We start from the raw sequence: 18,116 nt of genomic DNA, 5'->3' as shown, positions 1-18,116 counted from the left end.
AGGTATCTGATGTTACTGTATATAAAAGTGATCATACATGAAACACCTGGGATCACGACAGGTATCTGATGTTACTGTATATAATATAAAAGTGATCATACATGAAACACCTGAGATCAGGACAGGTATCTGATGTTACTGTATATAAAAGTGATCATACATGAAACCCCTGGGATCAGGACAGGTATCTGATGTTAATGTATATAAAAGTGATCATACATGAAACACCTGAGATCAGGACAGGTATCTGATGTTAACTAATATAAAAGTGATCATACATGAAACACCTGGGATCAGGACAGGTATCTGATGTTACTGTATATAATATAAAAGTGATCATACATGAAACACCTGGGATCAGGACAGGTATCTGATGTTACTGTATATAAAAGTGATCATACATGAAACCCCTGAGATCAGGACAGGTATCTGATGTTACTGTATATAAAAGTGATCATACATGAAACCCCTGAGATCAGGACAGGTATCTGATGTTACTGTATATAAAAGTGATCATACATGAAACCCCTGAGATCAGGACAGGTATCTGATGTTACTGTATATAAAAGTGATCATACATGAAACCCCTGAGATCAGGACAGGTATCTGATGTTACTGTATATAAAAGTGATCATACATGAAACACCTGAGATCAGGACAGGTATCTGATGTTACTGTATATAATATAAAAGTGATCATACATGAAACACCTGAGATCAGGACAGGTATCTGATGTTAACTAATATAAAAGTGATCATACATGAAACACCTGGGATCAGGACAGGTATCTGATGTTACTGTATATAAAAGTGATCATACATGAAACACCTGGGATCAGGACAGGTATCTGATGTTACTGTATATAATATAAAAGTGATCATACAAGGAACCCCTGGGATCAGGACAGGTATCTGATGTTACTGTATATAAAAGTGATCATACATGAAACACCTGAGATCACGACAGGTATCTGATGTTACTGTATATAAAAGTGATCATACATGAAACACCTGAGATCACGACAGGTATCTGATGTTACTGTATATAATATAAAAGTGATCATACATGAAACACCTGAGATCAGGACAGGTATCTGATGTTAACTAATATAAAAGTAATTATACATGAAACCCCTGAGATCAGGACAGGTATCTGATGTTACTGTATATGATATATAAAGTATTTGACACAAAAGCCCTGGGATCGGGACAGGTATCTTAAGTTATTACAGTATTAATGTAATCTGAGAGGTATCTTAAGTTAATTTGTTTAATATAACATACACTGACTTCACATGAAACACCTGCAATCAGGACAGCTATTTTGTACTGCATATAAAAGGTATTGGACACGAAACCCCTGCGAATACGTACAGGTATCTGAATCAAAACGGCTGTTTTCACAATCTGCGCATGATCCGTGACCTATGCAAATTCAGATAGGCCACGCCCACGCGATGACGTAGTAGCGGTTACGCTGTACTGAAACCCCTGGAAAAAAGTGCCTGCCGTGTGTACATGCTGGAAATGTATGCTAATTAGTGAACATTAATGTCCCAATCCATATTTCAACATAACATTATTCTAGACGTGTAATCCAAAAAAAGTTTTCTTATCTTAATTTAACTGTAAAGTGTGGTGTGGTGAATGTAACTTTTTTTTTTTTTTTTAATTCACCCATAGAATCTCCATGTACAAGTAGCTTAATTATAACTGTAAGCACATGATGAGAGCCCTTAAAACAAGTGAAGCCGTTTGGACAAGTGCTGTGCTCCTTTGTGGTTCTGGAATGTGTATATAGCATATGAATATAGCATAAAGTAGATCGAAAGAAAAAAAAAATGCTTGATGAGGCCCTCTGTTGTTTGTTTCCCCATAATGCACGACGCAAACTCTCCAGGAATACCTAATCAGCGAACACACTTCAGCTCCAAATGCGGCGAGTTATGAACTAATGAGCTAACCTTCACACGTCTGACCTCACACTGGAACTGATGAGACTTTTTTCGTTTTCTTTTTTTTTTTTCTTGCTGCGAAGAAAGGTCTGGCATCATTTAGAGTTTGGGTTTATTTCATGCAGCATATGAGGTGTAATATGTCAGGACAGAAATTTGGAACAGAGAACATGAAAAACTTTTTTCTTTTCTTTTTTGTAGGATGAATTAAAGGACACCAAATGGATTTTCTGTACTCTGTTGAAACAGGAAGCATCTCTTTACTGTCCATCAAGACACTTATTAACCCTTGTCTACTGTTTAAATTGATTACCCTTTCATTATGTTGGAGGCTGTTTTTGCCCCATTGACTTCCATTTATAATGACATTTTTTGATTGCAAAGCCATGACACTAAATAATCATAAATTCTTGATTGTTTGTGTTTCTCCCTGTTGGGAAGAGGAAAAATTTTAATTCTTACTTTTGATCATCAGTTGGCAGCATTAACCCTTTAAATCCAGGGTCACCAATCTCAGTCCTGGAGGGCCAGTGTCCCTGCAGGGTTCAGCTTCAACTTGCCTCAACACACCTGCCTGGGTGTTAGACCTAGTAAGACCTTGATTAGCTTGTTCAGGTGTTTGATTAGGGTTTAAGCTAAAATCTACTGGACACCGGCCCTCCAGGAACAAGTTTGGTGACTTCTGCTTTTGACCAGTACAAAAAAAGTTACCGAATTTTATGTGGGGTTCTATGGAGTAAAACAGCAAATCATTGTGTGGAACTAAGTAATGCTCTTACTATGTTTACTATGTTCTGAGAGCTCAGCTGCTTATTTTTTATTTACACAAACATATCAAGATAAGTGCGCAAAAGTCTTTCCCACACACTCTCTACTTCATATAACCATATAATTTTAAGACAAAAACTAAGCACTGCAACTAATGAACAACAGTAAACATTAGTAAATTTGCCTCTTCCCAGCTGGGAAAACCAGAAACAATCAAGAATGCATGATTATATGATGATGATTATATTATTTGCAATCAAAAATTTCATTATTATGGAAGTCAATCGGGCAAAAAGACATAACAAAAGGGTAGTCATTTTGCCCACAGTGTATTGTTGAACTTTTTAAAAAATTCCAAAACATTTTCCCAAAATATGTGTTCAAATAAGATTTGTCACCAAAAAGCCTTCCATTTGCTGAAACACAGAGAAAGTTGTTGCCAAATTAAGACTCAAAATCACCCCAGAGTGGATAAAAATCTATCCTACAGCACATAAGGGTTAAAACTAAGATATAATTAATTATTAAGAAATTTGCTGGGAAATCGCTAGGGCTGGGAGATTAATCAAAGATGATTTTCATGTGCATTTTATAAATAAAGCTGGTTCTGCATCTCCCGCACATGCTTTCAGATGGAGCAGCATTTATTACACTGTAAAATAATATATGAGAAGTAACATTTATTTTTATATTGTGTAATTCATATTTGCTTTTCCATTTATTCATACATTTTTTTTTGCATTTTGGCACCATGTTCTTTGAAGTTTAAGTAACTTTTGAGTAAATATTATCGACAATCTTAAAATCTGAAGTGATGTATTGTCTAGGTTGTTGTTACGAACGGTACAAAAAACTGGTAAGAAACTGCCACTATAGGGGGTCACAAATCATTAGAAATTGAAAATTTTATTTAGTTTGTTGTGTACATTTCTTTTTATGTAAATGTAAACAGAATGAAAGTCAATGTTTAATGGGTGTTCTGTGTTGTTAATCAATGGAACGCATTGCAATGACTTACATCTGTCCCATTGGTTACTTGTCTATGAACTGTTTATATAATGAAGGGGAGGGGCTTGTTGCTAAAATAAACACAGACTCTGACGTGAAGCAGTAGCTCTTTGTTTCATGTGTTTCAATAACATATTATTGTCCCTCATCAGGTGGTGAGGGTACTACACCAGCAATTATTCTGTTATTTTACGAACTTAGTTTTCTATATGTTACTACTTACATAATATATTGTTTCGGACTAGAAACATGTCAATAAAACACCCTGCATTTCCCAGAGTTGAATCTTTTAAAATTCTGAATTCAACAGAGTATAGATAATAATGTAATTCAAAAGCCTAATTTCTTTGGACAAAACACATAACTAAAAGAGCATACAAAACACAGTTTAGATTTTGTAATGATTGAATTAATGAACAATTTTTTTTTTCATTCATAATTGTTAGAAGCAAAGCCAGAATTCTTTGTTTTAATTTTTGTCTTTCTTTCTGTCTTTCAGTCAGAATTGTAAGAAAGTCACAATTACCTTAACTTAAATCTTTTAGTGTTAAAGTTTTGCTGTCAAGTGCAGGAATAAAAATACCAAAGGTCTAAAAACCATCATAAATTTTCAGTAGAATAATCAAACATTGCAGTTTTTTCAAACCTGCAGTATTGAGTTTCCATCCAGCATAAGTAAACATGAATTTGATTCACCAAGTTCCTCAAATCCTTTTTTTAAAAAAATATTTCTTCAACATTGATCCATGTCTGATTATGCAGATCTGTGCGACAACCATAAGACATTGGTTTTGACCATTTAGTTTACTCCCCTTTACTTCTGCATGGTCGTCTTATCCTGACACAGAGGTTGCAGGAGTCCTGAAGTGGCGGTTGACTGACAGATATTGATTCTTGTCTGTCAGGACTTATTTAGGGCCAGTGAGCCATTTTAGGCCACACACAAAGGTTTTTAAAGGAACAGTTCAAGAGAAAAATTAAAAACATGTTCTCATTTACTCACCCTAATGTCATCCCATACTCGTATCACATTCTTGCTTCCTTTTGGTAACAAAAAAGGACAATAAAAATAGTGATGCTGTCTTTTGATAACGTTTGTGTAAGAAGCAGGCTGACATTAAATTGATTTGTCATCTGTGTTGTTGGGTTTTAAATTGCATGGCTTTGTGAACTCCATTGGAGCTTCCTATATAAATGCACCGTGATGATTCAGATGTTGTTTGATAAATAAAAGTAGAAGCGATCTGCACAAAAGCTTATTAATGATATAAAACCTCAGAACCAAGAGCTTGTCTCATCAATCAGGCATGAAAGCAATTAATTACACTAAGCTACCGCTAGTAACAGAGCCTCTTCTAAGCGAAATGACCCGGCTGTGTACAATATGCATTACAGTCAAGAGTCGGATGTTATTTACACATCCGTTTAAGAGATATGAATCTATTAAATATCGCTGCAAGAGCGCATTTACAGAATGATTGTGCATTATTACTGTGCTAATGGAAAAAACATTTTCATGTATGCCGGGACAGCACATTTTTTTGTAATAATGGAAGTGTCTTTAATGTCACTTTTGATTGATTTAATGCATCCTCGCTGAATAAATGTATCACTTTATATAAAAACATTAGCTGCGTCCAAAATTGCATACTTCCATACTATATAGTATGCTATAAACGGTATGTGAGCAGAGTAGTATATCTGAATTGATTGATTTGAGAAAAAAAAAAAGCTGTATGCGAGAAGTGACCTACTACTTCCGGCGAGATTCTGAGATTCACGGTGCCACATGAGAGAATTGGTGAATGAGATTGAATCGATGCAACTGAGGTCTCGTGATTATGACAAAATGGCAGATGTAGTACGTCAGAGTTCCATTCATACTTGTTACGTATTCTTACTTTGCATGGCTCCACACAGCAAGCCAAACCTGCAACGATAAACAATATTGAAATAAAATAATTAGGACACCTCTAAGTTAATGAGGAGGCCAGAGTCTCATCTCCCGTTCAAAAGGAAAAACAAAACAAAGACGAATGACCAAAGAAATAACGTGAAGTCAAATTTATTTAGCGTTTAACTTCAAAGGAGACAATAAAAAGCTTGCGGAGGTAAATGCCAAAATAACAAACAAAACTCAACAACTGACTAAATTTTAATCCTCTTACCAGTACATAAAACAAAATAAAATAACATTTACTTACCTCCCTACTAGCCACAGAACAAGAGAAAACGTAATAAAACAAAAAGGCACCCTCCTCAGCATGTCAAAGTCAACACAGCGTTCACTTTTAATAATTTTGCCGAGTAACACAGATTTTAGGTCACAAAATAAACAACACAAGCCAGAAGGGAGGAGACGTTCCTCCGAATGACGTTCCAGTCCAGTTTAAATTGTCTTCACTCATTGAAGCTTTCTATATAAACAACACAGACCAGGGTAGAGGAGACGTTCCTCCGATTGACATTCCAGTACGGTTTAAATTTTCTTCACAAACATTGGAGCTTCCTATATAAAGAACACAAGCCAGGAGAGAGGAGACGTTCCTCCGAATGACGTTCCAGTCCAGTTTAAATTGTCTTCACTTCCATTGGAGCTTTCTGTATAAACAACACAGGCCAGGGTAGAGGAGACGTTCCTCCGATTGACGTTCCAGTACGGATTAAATTTTCTTCACAAACATTGAAGCTTCCTATATAAAGAACACAAGCCAGGAGAGAGGAGACGTTCCTCCGAATGACGTTCCAGTCCAGTTTAAATTGTCTTCACTTCCATTGGAGCTTTCTATATAAACAACACAGGCCAGGAGAGAGGAGACGTTCCTCCGAATGACGTTCCAGTCCAGTTTAAATTGTCTTCACTCATTGGAGCTTTCTATATAAACAACACGGGCCACGAGAGAGGAGACGTTCCTCCGAATGACGTTCCAGTCCAGTTTAAATTGTCTTCACTTTCATTGGAGCTTTCTATATAAACAACACAGGCCAGGAGAGAGGAGACGTTCCTCCGAATGACATTCCAGTCCAGTTTAAATTGTCTTCACTTCCATTGGAGCTTTCTATATAAACAACACAGGCCAGGACAGAGGAGACGTTCCTCCGAATGACGTTCCAGTCCAGTTTAAATTGTCTTCACTTCCATTGGAGCTTCCTATATAAATGCACAGTGATGATTCAGATGTTGTATGATTAATAAAAGTAGAAGCGATTCGCACAAATGCTTATTAATGATATAAAACCTCAGAACCAAGAGCTTGTCTCATCAATCAGATATGAAAGCAATTAAGTACACTAAGCTACCGCTAGTAACAGAGGCTCTTCTAAGCAAAATGACCCCGACTGTATACAATATGCATTACAGTCAAGAGTCGGATGTTATTTAAATAATTAGGACACCTCTTTTTTTTATTTATATATTATTTTTTCATAATGATATGTGATGTAATATATTTGTATATACAATGTATGTATGTGTATATTTGTATGTGTGTGTATGTATATGTATGTGTATATGTAAATTTCATATTTCATATTCATATAGGAAATATTTCGGTACATCAAAATATGTGGTTGTGTTGACCAGCTAATCCAGCTAAAAATAATGCTTAAAATGTCAGTAAATTAAAAATGTATATAGTTAAATAGAAAATGAGGCAAATGACTGCAAAAAAAGTTCAGTTTTGAAAAAAACCATAACCCAAAAATCTGTAGCGTAATTGATTTATGACTGAGAATCGTCAAGTGATCTTTTTGTTTTCCACAGCTATACATTAACTTTCAAATCTTCGCATTGTAAAGTCATATTGGTCTATACCAGGGGTGGGCAAACTCGGGCCTGGAGGGCCGGTGTCCTGCACAGTTAAGCTCCAACTCTAATCAAACACACCTGCTTATAGATTTCTAGTGATCTTAAAGACACTGATTAGCTTATTCAGGTGTGTTTGATTAGTGTCGGAGCTAAACTGTGTAGGACACCGGCCCTCCAGGACCGAGTTTGCCCACCCCTGGTCTATACTGTAGATCTGAATCAAAATGAGAGCAAGTAAATTGACAGAATATTCTTTCGTCGACAGACAGAAAGGTAAACACTCATGGATGTAAACAAGATAAAATGTATAATTGCACTATTTCGAGAGGAATCATCGAAGAGAGAGAGACGTTACTTCAGCAGGAAAAAAAGATCATGACAGTTTGCTTGACGACTTCAAACAGACTCGAGTGATGAGAGGGAGGATCTGCAGAAACAGACGGCAATGTGAAAGAGGCAATTAAGGAGGAAACCAAATCGATAAATACGAATACAGCCATTACTTTACCCTTCCTAAAGAAGCAGGTGTGTCTGCAAAAAACATTGATGTGCAGGTGACTGAGTGGGTTTTTGAAAACCTCGACATCCGACAGACAGTAAGACTGGTGTTTATGGTTTCGCCTTCAGTGGCTGTAACAAGTTTTTTTTCCCCACCGCCAGCTTGTTTGTATTTGTTTGTAATTCAAATAACATAGTTGACGGTTAAGCAGATCAAATCCTTTGCGATTAATTGACTACTTGCCGGTTTTATTTTCGTTTTTAGGAGTAAACAAGGGAAATGGGCTCACCCTGAAATATGTGTTAGTAGCTTGTTTATTAACATAGTCTTCAATGTAGACTTTAGGCAAATATGCACACAAAAGACAGGCTATATAGCCTATTCATACTGTGATGGGTGGCCACAGCTGTCGAGGGAGATTAAGCTACTTTAGAATAATTATTTTGTTCATTTCTTTCCTCACTCAAACTGCATCTTGTTTTAGAAACATTGATTGATTGTAATGATTGTAGAAGATTATAATCTAGAAGATCCCTTTTATGAGGCTTTTATGTTTTATGAGCTGATTTATTTTATCTTTGCCATGATGACAGGAAATCATATTTCACTAGATTTTTTTTACTACATACTTATAGCTGAAAATACAAAAACAAAAGACTTTTTCCATAGGGAAAAATATTATCAGACATACTATGAAAAATTTCCTTGCTCTGTTAAGCAAGGACATATGTATGTATGTATGCATGTATGTATGTATGAGTGTGTGTGTATATATATATATATATATATATATATATATATATACATACACACACACACACACACACACACACACACACACACACACACACACACACTGCTTATTTATTGTATTTATTTTCAAATGAAATTATTACTCCAGTCATTATTGCTTTTATTACTACCGTTAATAATATTAATAATAAGAACAATTAATGTTAGAGTGATTTCTGAAGGATCATGTGACTATTGTAGCTGAAAATTCATCTTTACAATTACTGCAACAAATTATTAAATTAAATTCTAAACTACTTTAGAACATTTATTTTAAAGTGCACCACTGATGAGCAGGATAAACAAATTTTAAAAACTTTTTAAAAATTTATACTGATATTTGACGGTAGTGTAAATATAATATAATATAATATAATATAATATAATATAATATAATATAATATAATATAATATAATATAATATAATGTATGTATATATGCACACATTAATTATTTTATATATATATATATATATATATATATATATATATATATATATATATATATATAATCCCCTAAAAAATTACTTTACATTTTTTTTCCCTTTTTTTTTGTCTATGTTAAAATATTTTTCAAAACAAATTTTGACTGTATGTGAAGTTTATTTATAAACTAATTTCAAGAGGATCACGTGCTTATGATTGTTTGCAGCCGGCCCCACATTATTCAATTTATGATTCACCAATCAGAAGATTTCTAAACCACTATAAATACCCAAAGTTCCATATGACAGCCATCTTCGTTTTGAAGAGTCCCCTCTTCCACCCCTACTCCTTCTCCTTTCCTAGATGGGTGGCAGGGTGGCCTAGTGGTTAGCACTGTCACCTCACAGCAAGAGCATCACTGGTTCTAGTCCTTACCAAGCCAGCCGAGGTTTTCCCCTGGGTTCCCCGTCCAAAAACATGCAACTTAAGTTAATTGGCTAATCCAAATCGGCACCATAGACATGCTCCTAGTAAGTAGTTACCTCTTAAGAGCGATCACTACCTGTTCATTAGCTATTACAGCAGGGGAGTTCTCGAGTTCTACCTGAACTCAAACTCCCCATCTTGACTTGCAAACAGGATGGGGCCCAGGGTTCGAGGATTTTATGAGCTCAGGGCTCCCGGGACAGCATGCCAAAACAAGCTTTGTAATCAATCATCAGCTAAGTGTGAACTCTTGAAACGGTGAATAGAGAACACGCATCCAAACGCTGCTAAAAAACCCATATAGTGATATAACAAATTTGAGGTTGATATTTTTCTTTTGTTGATAATTTTTAAAAGGTACACAGCTCATTCATTCATTTATTTATATATATATATATATATATATATATATATATATATATATATATATATATATATATATATATATATATATATATATATAGTTAGTTTGTTGGTGTTCAGATGGCAAGTGCCATTAAAATTAACCAGAAATGACCAAAGAGAACCACATGTTTCATAATTAATATTTACAATTAAAATTACAATATAAATGGACAGTTGTACAGAATTTATCCACACTGGACTACACTAGTTCATTTATTCATTTTCTTTCGGCTTAGTCTATATTTCAGAAGTCACACAGTGGAATGAACCGCCAACTATTCCAGCATATGTTTTACACAGCGGATGCTCTTTCAGCTGTAACCCAGTACTGGGAAACACTTATACACACTAATTCACACACATTCATACACTATGAACAATTTAGTTTATTCAATTCACCCATAGCACATGTCTTTGGACTTTGGGGGAAACCAAAGCACCCAGAAAAAACCCACGTGATCACGTGGAGAACATGCAGCTCCACACAGAAATGCCAACTGACCCCAGCCAGGACTACACTGGTGTAAGATGAAAATGAAACTGTTTTCCAAGAGAATTTTCATTCATTTCTGCTTCAGAAGGCAGACACCTGATAGGCAGATACTGTCTGGCAAAATATATTGTCAAGCTTTTTATCACAGGCTTGTCAGACTTGAGCTTGTAAGTAAATGACTCTTTCCTATCAATATAAAGCACCATGGGGCCGCAAAAAACTGATGTCGGACCTTTGACAAACGGAGGCAATTTATTGAATGCCACATAAACCGAGTTGAGAAAAATAGTGCATTTATTTCAGAAAGGTTAAGTAATATTTCACACCTGCATGTATGTGTCGCATTAACCCCACAGGTGCATTGTGAGTAAAGGAATTGACATGACGAAAAAAAAAAAAAAAATAGAGAGGGCTTGTAAATACAGTGCATTGTTGTTGCGTTTCACAGTGTTAAATGTTGTATGTGCACACATGGTTCTGCATTGGAAACGTGTAGGAAGTGAGAATGACAGATGGTTGTGTTCCTCTGCTCTGTCAAGCAGGCTTCAACCCCACGGCTCTGTGGCTCCGTTCCTCTGGATCGCTCATGATGAGGAGAGATGGGGCAGGTCAGCGCTCTGACAGAGGGGAGGACTGGGAAACAGACACCTGCCTGTGTCGCATGCATGATAGATACACTATACTGAGTGAGTCGGATGAAATGGTGGTGTGGCTCTCGTAAATAATGGAGAGGAAAAAGGTTTTTCTTTTGGTAAGAGAAGTTGCAATGAGAAGCAAACAGGATTTTATACAGTCTGCATTTAATTTTCTCAACCATCTGGTGCTGTTTAGTAATTTATGATTGAAAAAAGGTTATGTTTTGTCTTTATTTATTTATTTCAAACTAATTGGTACACTGTAAAACCCAAAAAGTTAAGATAACTCAAACCCTTTGAGGAAACGGATTGCTACAAACCATTTACATTCAAAAAGTAATCCTAATGAGTACTGTGAACTCAATCCATTTCAGTAAATGAAGCAATTTGAGTACAGTAAAACCCAATAAATGAAGAGAACTCAAACCAATTGAGTACTGTAAAACCAAATAAGTTGAGTCAACTCAAAATGTTTAAGGTAGACTAAATTGGTAGTGGTGTATGTGTGAGAATGAGTGTGTATGGATGTTTCCCAGAGATGGGTTGCAGTTGGAAGGGCATCCACTGCGTAAAACATATGCTGGATGAGTTGGCGGTTCATTCTGCTGTGGTGTCTCCAGTTTAATAAAGGGACTAAGATAAAAAGAAAATGAATGAATGAATGAATTTTGAGTTAACTACACTCATTTCATTTAATGAAGTTGATAGTTGGGTTTTACAGTGTATGTATTTTCACACTCTTCAATGGCTGCGTGGTGTTGCTGGATGTTGGCGGGAACTGGAGCAAGTTATCATCTACACTAGTGGTTCTTAACCATGTTCCTGCAGGACCCCCAACACTGCATGTTTTGGATGTTTCCTTTGTCTGTCACACCCATTATAGGTCTTTCAGTCTTTAATCTGAATCAGATGTGTTTGGTTAAGGAGACATGGAAAATGTGCAGAGTTGGTGGTCCTTCAGGAACGTAGTTGAGAAACACTGGTCTACTCCAAACATGCTTAATTTGGATGTCCATAATCCTTTACATTAAGAACCAGTAAAATCTCCAAAGAACCATTAAAGGGCTAATCACACCGAACACACTTTTCTAGTCTGTAAACGTGAGGTACACTGCACTGCCTCCTTTTTTTGTTGACAAAAAAAAAAAAAAAAGTGCGTTTGCTTTTTATATTGCTAGGCAACCACTAAATCAGTTGGGTATTGACGCTGCTGTTGATACTGCTTTAAGTGTAATATTTAGTAATATTGTGATATTCACTATTTGAGAAGTCATACTGCTCTAGATAACTCAAAAAAATGACCATTAGTCTCTCCTCAATCTTAAAAAGACTCTGTAGTCGTCTTGACAACACAAACAATGCTGTCACCTCAACGGAAACCCCACCTCTGTTTTCATTTGGTTGAGCACGCTATGTGAGCTTTTTTTTTCAACTGGAGGCGATCATAGCACATAAGCAGCATGCTAAATTTTCGCGTCCATTTAAAAATCATTCAAAATAGTCGCCTCTTAACACAAAAAATGCATGCGGTGTGTCAAGGCCTTATGCCGTGTTCATACCAGATAGGGATGAAGCATCAAGCGTGAGTGATTTACATAAGTCAATGCATAGATGTGAATAGACATCCTGTGGTGTGGTTTGTGCGAATGAGGTGGCGTGAATGACGGATTTACATTAATGAAGCAGCGCAAGTTGAGAAAATAAATTTTCATTTGCTCGAGTTGGAAAATCTGAACTTCAGCTGAGACTCGCACTGCATTAACCAATCAGGAGCTTTCTCTTGTAGCGCCGTAATTATGACATAGTGCCTATTGTGAGTGTCCCGAGGGGAAATCCTCCTGCTGACACCAGACAACAGTACATCAAACTGGGCTCAATCGGAAGCACCGCTGAAAGCCTTCATCATCCAGGTATAGTTTCTGGAGTTTATGAACTCAAAGAGTTGGCTGCACCTCTGAAAGGATCAAGTAGACTTAGGCATGGCGCCGAATGGAAATACATTGTTTTTCAGTCTTCCTAAAGCACAAAAAGCACAGCTACTCTCTCAATAAAATCCATGTTAGTGGTTTAGCAACAAAGCTGGAGTCACCGTGCAGACAGAAGCCCCGCCAACACATGTTTTAGCTTCCATATTTTAAAGACATGGCGCGGAGAAATATATTTTACTGTAGTGCTTCTTGTTTGGTCTGATACCCACTTTATATCATATATCAGCTAGGCAGTGAATATTGCTATTTTTTAAAAAAGAAATCAGATCTTTAACGTGGCGATTTTGTATGGGATGACAATTAACCAGAAGCCCTGGGGCTGGCTGACTGAAATTAAAAGTCTGTGTGCATATACCCCATTGCTCAGCATCTCGCTACACTGCAGCTGCTCAAAAAATGCAATGCTACTATGACAACACAGAAACTAAAAAAAAAAAGAAGAAAAATCAAGAAAAAAAAACACTTCAGTGGATACGCAACCTTAAGCAAAGTCCCTTTAAGGCAAGTATTTTCCCTCGGCGGTCATGAAATACCTCTCGTGCATTGTGCTCGGGCATTCTGTTTGAATGGGGAAACATTAAATTTTCTAAAACTACTTGCCAAGATTACAATTATGTTACAAATGTTCGTATCGCACAAAATCTGCAGAAACTCACGTCTAGTCCAAACCCCTCCCCCAGAGAATGTCATTCCATGTCGATCGCTGATTGGCTCCTGTACTAGGAGATGGGCTTTATTCACCATATAGTGATCACTGATTGGCTCCTGTACTAGAAGGCGGGGCTTCATTCGCCATATTGGCTGTTTTTCAATATCAAATACGCAAAGTTCAGACTTGCCAAGTTCAGACTTGGAAGAACGAACTACTGAGGATGCAGGGACACAAATCAGGTACTTCTTTAAATGGAACGGCAGTGTACTTTATAAAGTGACATTACTCACCATGGATTCATTGGTTTCACTGTACATTCACAATAAAAATATCTAATTATATAAAGCACGACCCTGTAAATAATTTTATATTAATATTATAAATCTATATTTTTGATTTTAGAAAATGTACACATAAATTCTTATAAATTTGAAGTAAAATGAGTTATTGTCCACTGACACGTGTCTTTGATTGTCAGATTTAATAAACTACAATGGTAATTATACAAGTATATACACAATAAGAAATAAAGACATACACAATAAGAAATAAAGATTACGTCAAACAATTTGGTAAACAAAGACAAACAGCGTACAACAAGGAAGCATAATTAAAGACGATTATAAAAGGTAACAACATAATACAGTCAAAATAATACACCTGAGAACAAATAATAGATTTAAAAGACCAAAAACTGTTCGTTAGATATTCACAAGATTAATTAAATATCATGTTTTAACTACTATGGAGAGATGAGCTCTAGCGGTACGTACGAGATGGACTGGCCGAAGGTAAAGCTGCTCTCGGCGGGGGAGGTGATTGCGGAGCTCCCACTGGCAGGCTGGGAGTCGGAGTCCGCATAGGTTGAGGCACATCGTCAAAGACGCGGTATCTTTGTGAATAAACTGCCTATTCGAGTTTAAAACAACTACATTCTCGCCTGAAAAACTGTTAAAACCTTATTTTGAGACACAGTAAATGAGTATTTTTAAAACCGTGCAGGTTTTCTTTTTTACCATTAGCATTTGCTGGTTTAGCTGCAATGCATTATGGGATACTTGAGCTTTGCAAGTTCGCACAAGTCACCTCTCGATGCATCCTTGGCCAAAAGGGGAAAGCAAGTACACATCCGGGAATTATATGGGTACTTGGCAAGATGTGAACTTTGAATAGGAACTGTACTAGGTGACGATTCATTACGTTTCACGAGGACACAAGAACGCAAGTACAGACAAGAAACAACAATTAACTGTTACACTTTTCCCCATTCAAAAGTAAACGAGTCACACGTCTTGAGTATTCTATAGTCTTTGCCTAAAGGCAACTCAAAAAGTGTCCACATAAATTAAGTTCAAATTAAAAACAAACTGCTATGCTAACCTTATTTTTGCTTTGTCCTATTTGAATACTTTAGATTTGACAATAATCTTCCAATATGTTTAGGAATAACCAGCTAAAGTGGATCCTGTGAGTCTTTGAAGAAGGATATCCTTCCTGTTTCCCTGCAAATTAGATAAGGTTTGTTCTTTCTACAGGAAAGGGATGTGCTTCTGCATTAAATGATAACTTGTGTGCCAGCGCTGTTTTAACCAGGGCTTTTAACGTGTTTGCTCATCCTCCAGAATGTGGCTGATTTGGGAAAAGCTAGTAAGCTTAAGTGATTCAGCATCAAATATTTATCGTGCGACCACATTGGCAATTGTGGGGAAAACAAAGTGGGGCTTGATGCGCCTGCATTTAGCTGTGGTTATTTGTTGCCATATTACTATCCCTCCATTTGTCTTTGTGGCCCACTACATTAAAATGGGTCATATTGCATCATTTCCATTTGTAATGGTGTTGTTTTTCTTTATTAAACTATATTTGTGATTCTTGCACGTCGAGGCTCTACTGCAGGCCAAGGATCCCTTGGTGGAGGGAGACTTTCTGTGATGTATTGGATAAAATATAATGTATTTTTCCCCCTAATCCTTTAGCTTCACAAGCTCATTGCAAGTATAAACAGTAGATGCAGTAAAACACCAATGTTTTGTTTGGATTTTATTTGGATTTACATCACAACATAATGCCTATAAAATTTTTATAAAAGAAATCAGCTCATTAAAATAACACATAGTCCTGGTTTATTAATAAATCCTAATGTGTTTGTAACAGGTGTTAGAACAGTTACCTGTTTTTTTTTTTTTGTATTTTTTGTAAGTTCCTTTGAGACTTTGATCACCGTTTGTTTTTTGTAAACTAAATTTCTTATACAATTTACTTAAGTCATAAAAACGTTACTTTGTACGTTCTCTTATTAACATTGCAACCTGCTAAAATAATAATTAAGATAACTTAAATAGCAGCAATTATTATTATTATTATTATTATTATTATTATTATTATTATTATTATTATTATATCCGCTGCGTAAACATATGCTGGAATAATAGGCGGTTCACTTTACTCTGGCAACCTCTGATAAATTAGAGACTAAGTCAAAGAAAAATTAATGAATTATTTTTATTATTATTATTATTATTATTATTATTATTATTATTATTATTATTAATGTTGTTGTTATTAGTGTCTATTATTATTATTGTTGTTGTTGTTGTTGTTGTTGTTATTATTATTATTATTATTATTAATATTATTATTATTGATGTTGTATTGTATGTTGACTTTTACAGTATGGTAAATGCTTAAATTTAACACTTTACTTCAGTCAATACTATAATGTTTTACCAATAATAAAGTTAATAACAAGTAAATAATAAGTTTATTAAAAAGTTAATAACAGTAAAAATGTCAGATCATTCAATTATGTAAACATTGATACAAGGTGAACAGGGTAGGCTGCATATACCTGTATTTTTACAAAGTTAATTATAGTGCATTGCTCTGCATGAAACATTGATCTATTGTTGATTTTGATTACTACAAAAAACATTTTGGTTACACTTTACAATACGGTTTCATGGTAACACTTTTGTTTAGTTCACAATTTGTGGTTTAACTACTGGCTTATTACCTGCATATTATTAAGATATTAACAGTTCGTTAGTTGTTAAAAAGTATATGATCTTATTCTGCATCCCCAATCCTACTCAAAACCTAAACCCACTAACTATTAATGAACGGCTAATGAGTAGTTGATTGCTGGTTTGTTAATACTGTGAATTGTGACCAATAATAAAGTGTTACTGGTTTCGTTAGTTAATGTTAATGTATTTAGTAACATGAACTATAATAAGGTAACACTTTAGTTTAGGTCACAATTCATGGTATTAACAAACCCTTAACAAACATAGCTTAATTAACTGCTAATTAATTGTCTATTAATAGTAAGTTACTAGTTGGGTTTAGGTTTTAGGTAGAATTAGGGATGTAGAATTGGGTCATACTTTATAACTACTAATGAACAGCTAATATCTTAATAATAGGTAATAAGCCAGTAGTTAATAGCATGGATTGTTACCTGAACTAAAGTGATACCAATAATACTTGTACAGCCTTTAGCCTTGTAGATTAGTATTTTCTAATGCCTTTATCATCATCCGAACCCAAATTGTTAACTTTAGTTAATGCACTGTGAGGTAACCTGAACCAATAACTTTAACTATGATCAAATGCTGTATTTAATGTAGTGTTTATTATTTTTTCTTGTTAGTAAATGCATTAACTAACATGAACTAATACAACCCTAATGTGAAGTGTTACCAATATTTTTATGTTTGGAGAAACAAAACGCATTCTGGAAGAAGGTATCCTAAAAAAGTTTCAAAATGCCCCTGACTGGCTACCACATAGATGAACTCAAAATGTGATTGGTTAAACTTCCTAAGTTAGAAATCTCATGTAATGTGTAAAGCTGTTAAGAATCAACACTTTACATACAGTATATTTTCAATCAATTGTGGAATGTATAAGTTTAAATATTTATTCACCCTTATCTTGAATCGATGGCATTTTTAGTATTTCTGTGAATTATTTGTCCATTGTTTTAGAGAAAACGCATATATTCGATAAACAAATATGGAGCCAGATCAGTCTAATAAATAAATAAATAAATAAAGAAATAAATAAAGAAATAAAGAAAGAAAGAAAGAAAGAAAGAAAGAAAGAAAGAAATAATAATAGTTAAAAAAATAATTTACCAATTTAAATTCATACAGGCACAGCACAATTCACATTTACAAAATCCAATTTGTAAATTTGTTA

General features: G+C 35.2%; 1 protein-coding gene across 7 annotated transcripts in view; it reads left to right on the top strand.

Moving 5' to 3' along the window:
* ntrk3a (neurotrophic tyrosine kinase, receptor, type 3a) overlaps positions 1–18,116 on the top strand; it is a 441,878-nt gene that overhangs the window by 17,216 nt on the left and 406,546 nt on the right. For 2 of the 7 annotated variants that reach the window (XM_073942229.1, XM_073942234.1), the window contains exon 2: positions 11,181–11,389. The exons of 2 other annotated variants lie outside the window; for them this stretch is intronic. The gene's annotated coding sequence lies outside the window, so the exon portion shown is untranslated. Of the gene's footprint in view, positions 1–11,180; positions 11,390–18,116 lie in introns of those variants that run through there. 3 more of the 7 variants (XM_073942235.1, XM_073942232.1, NM_001256664.2) reach the window with 3 other exon arrangements.

Source organism: Danio rerio, chromosome 25 (genome assembly GCF_049306965.1).
Source record: "Danio rerio strain Tuebingen ecotype United States chromosome 25, GRCz12tu, whole genome shotgun sequence".
NCBI lineage: Eukaryota > Metazoa > Chordata > Actinopteri > Cypriniformes > Danionidae > Danio > Danio rerio.
Note: the sequence above shows the minus strand (reverse complement) of the source record. Positions and strands in the feature narration are given on the sequence as shown.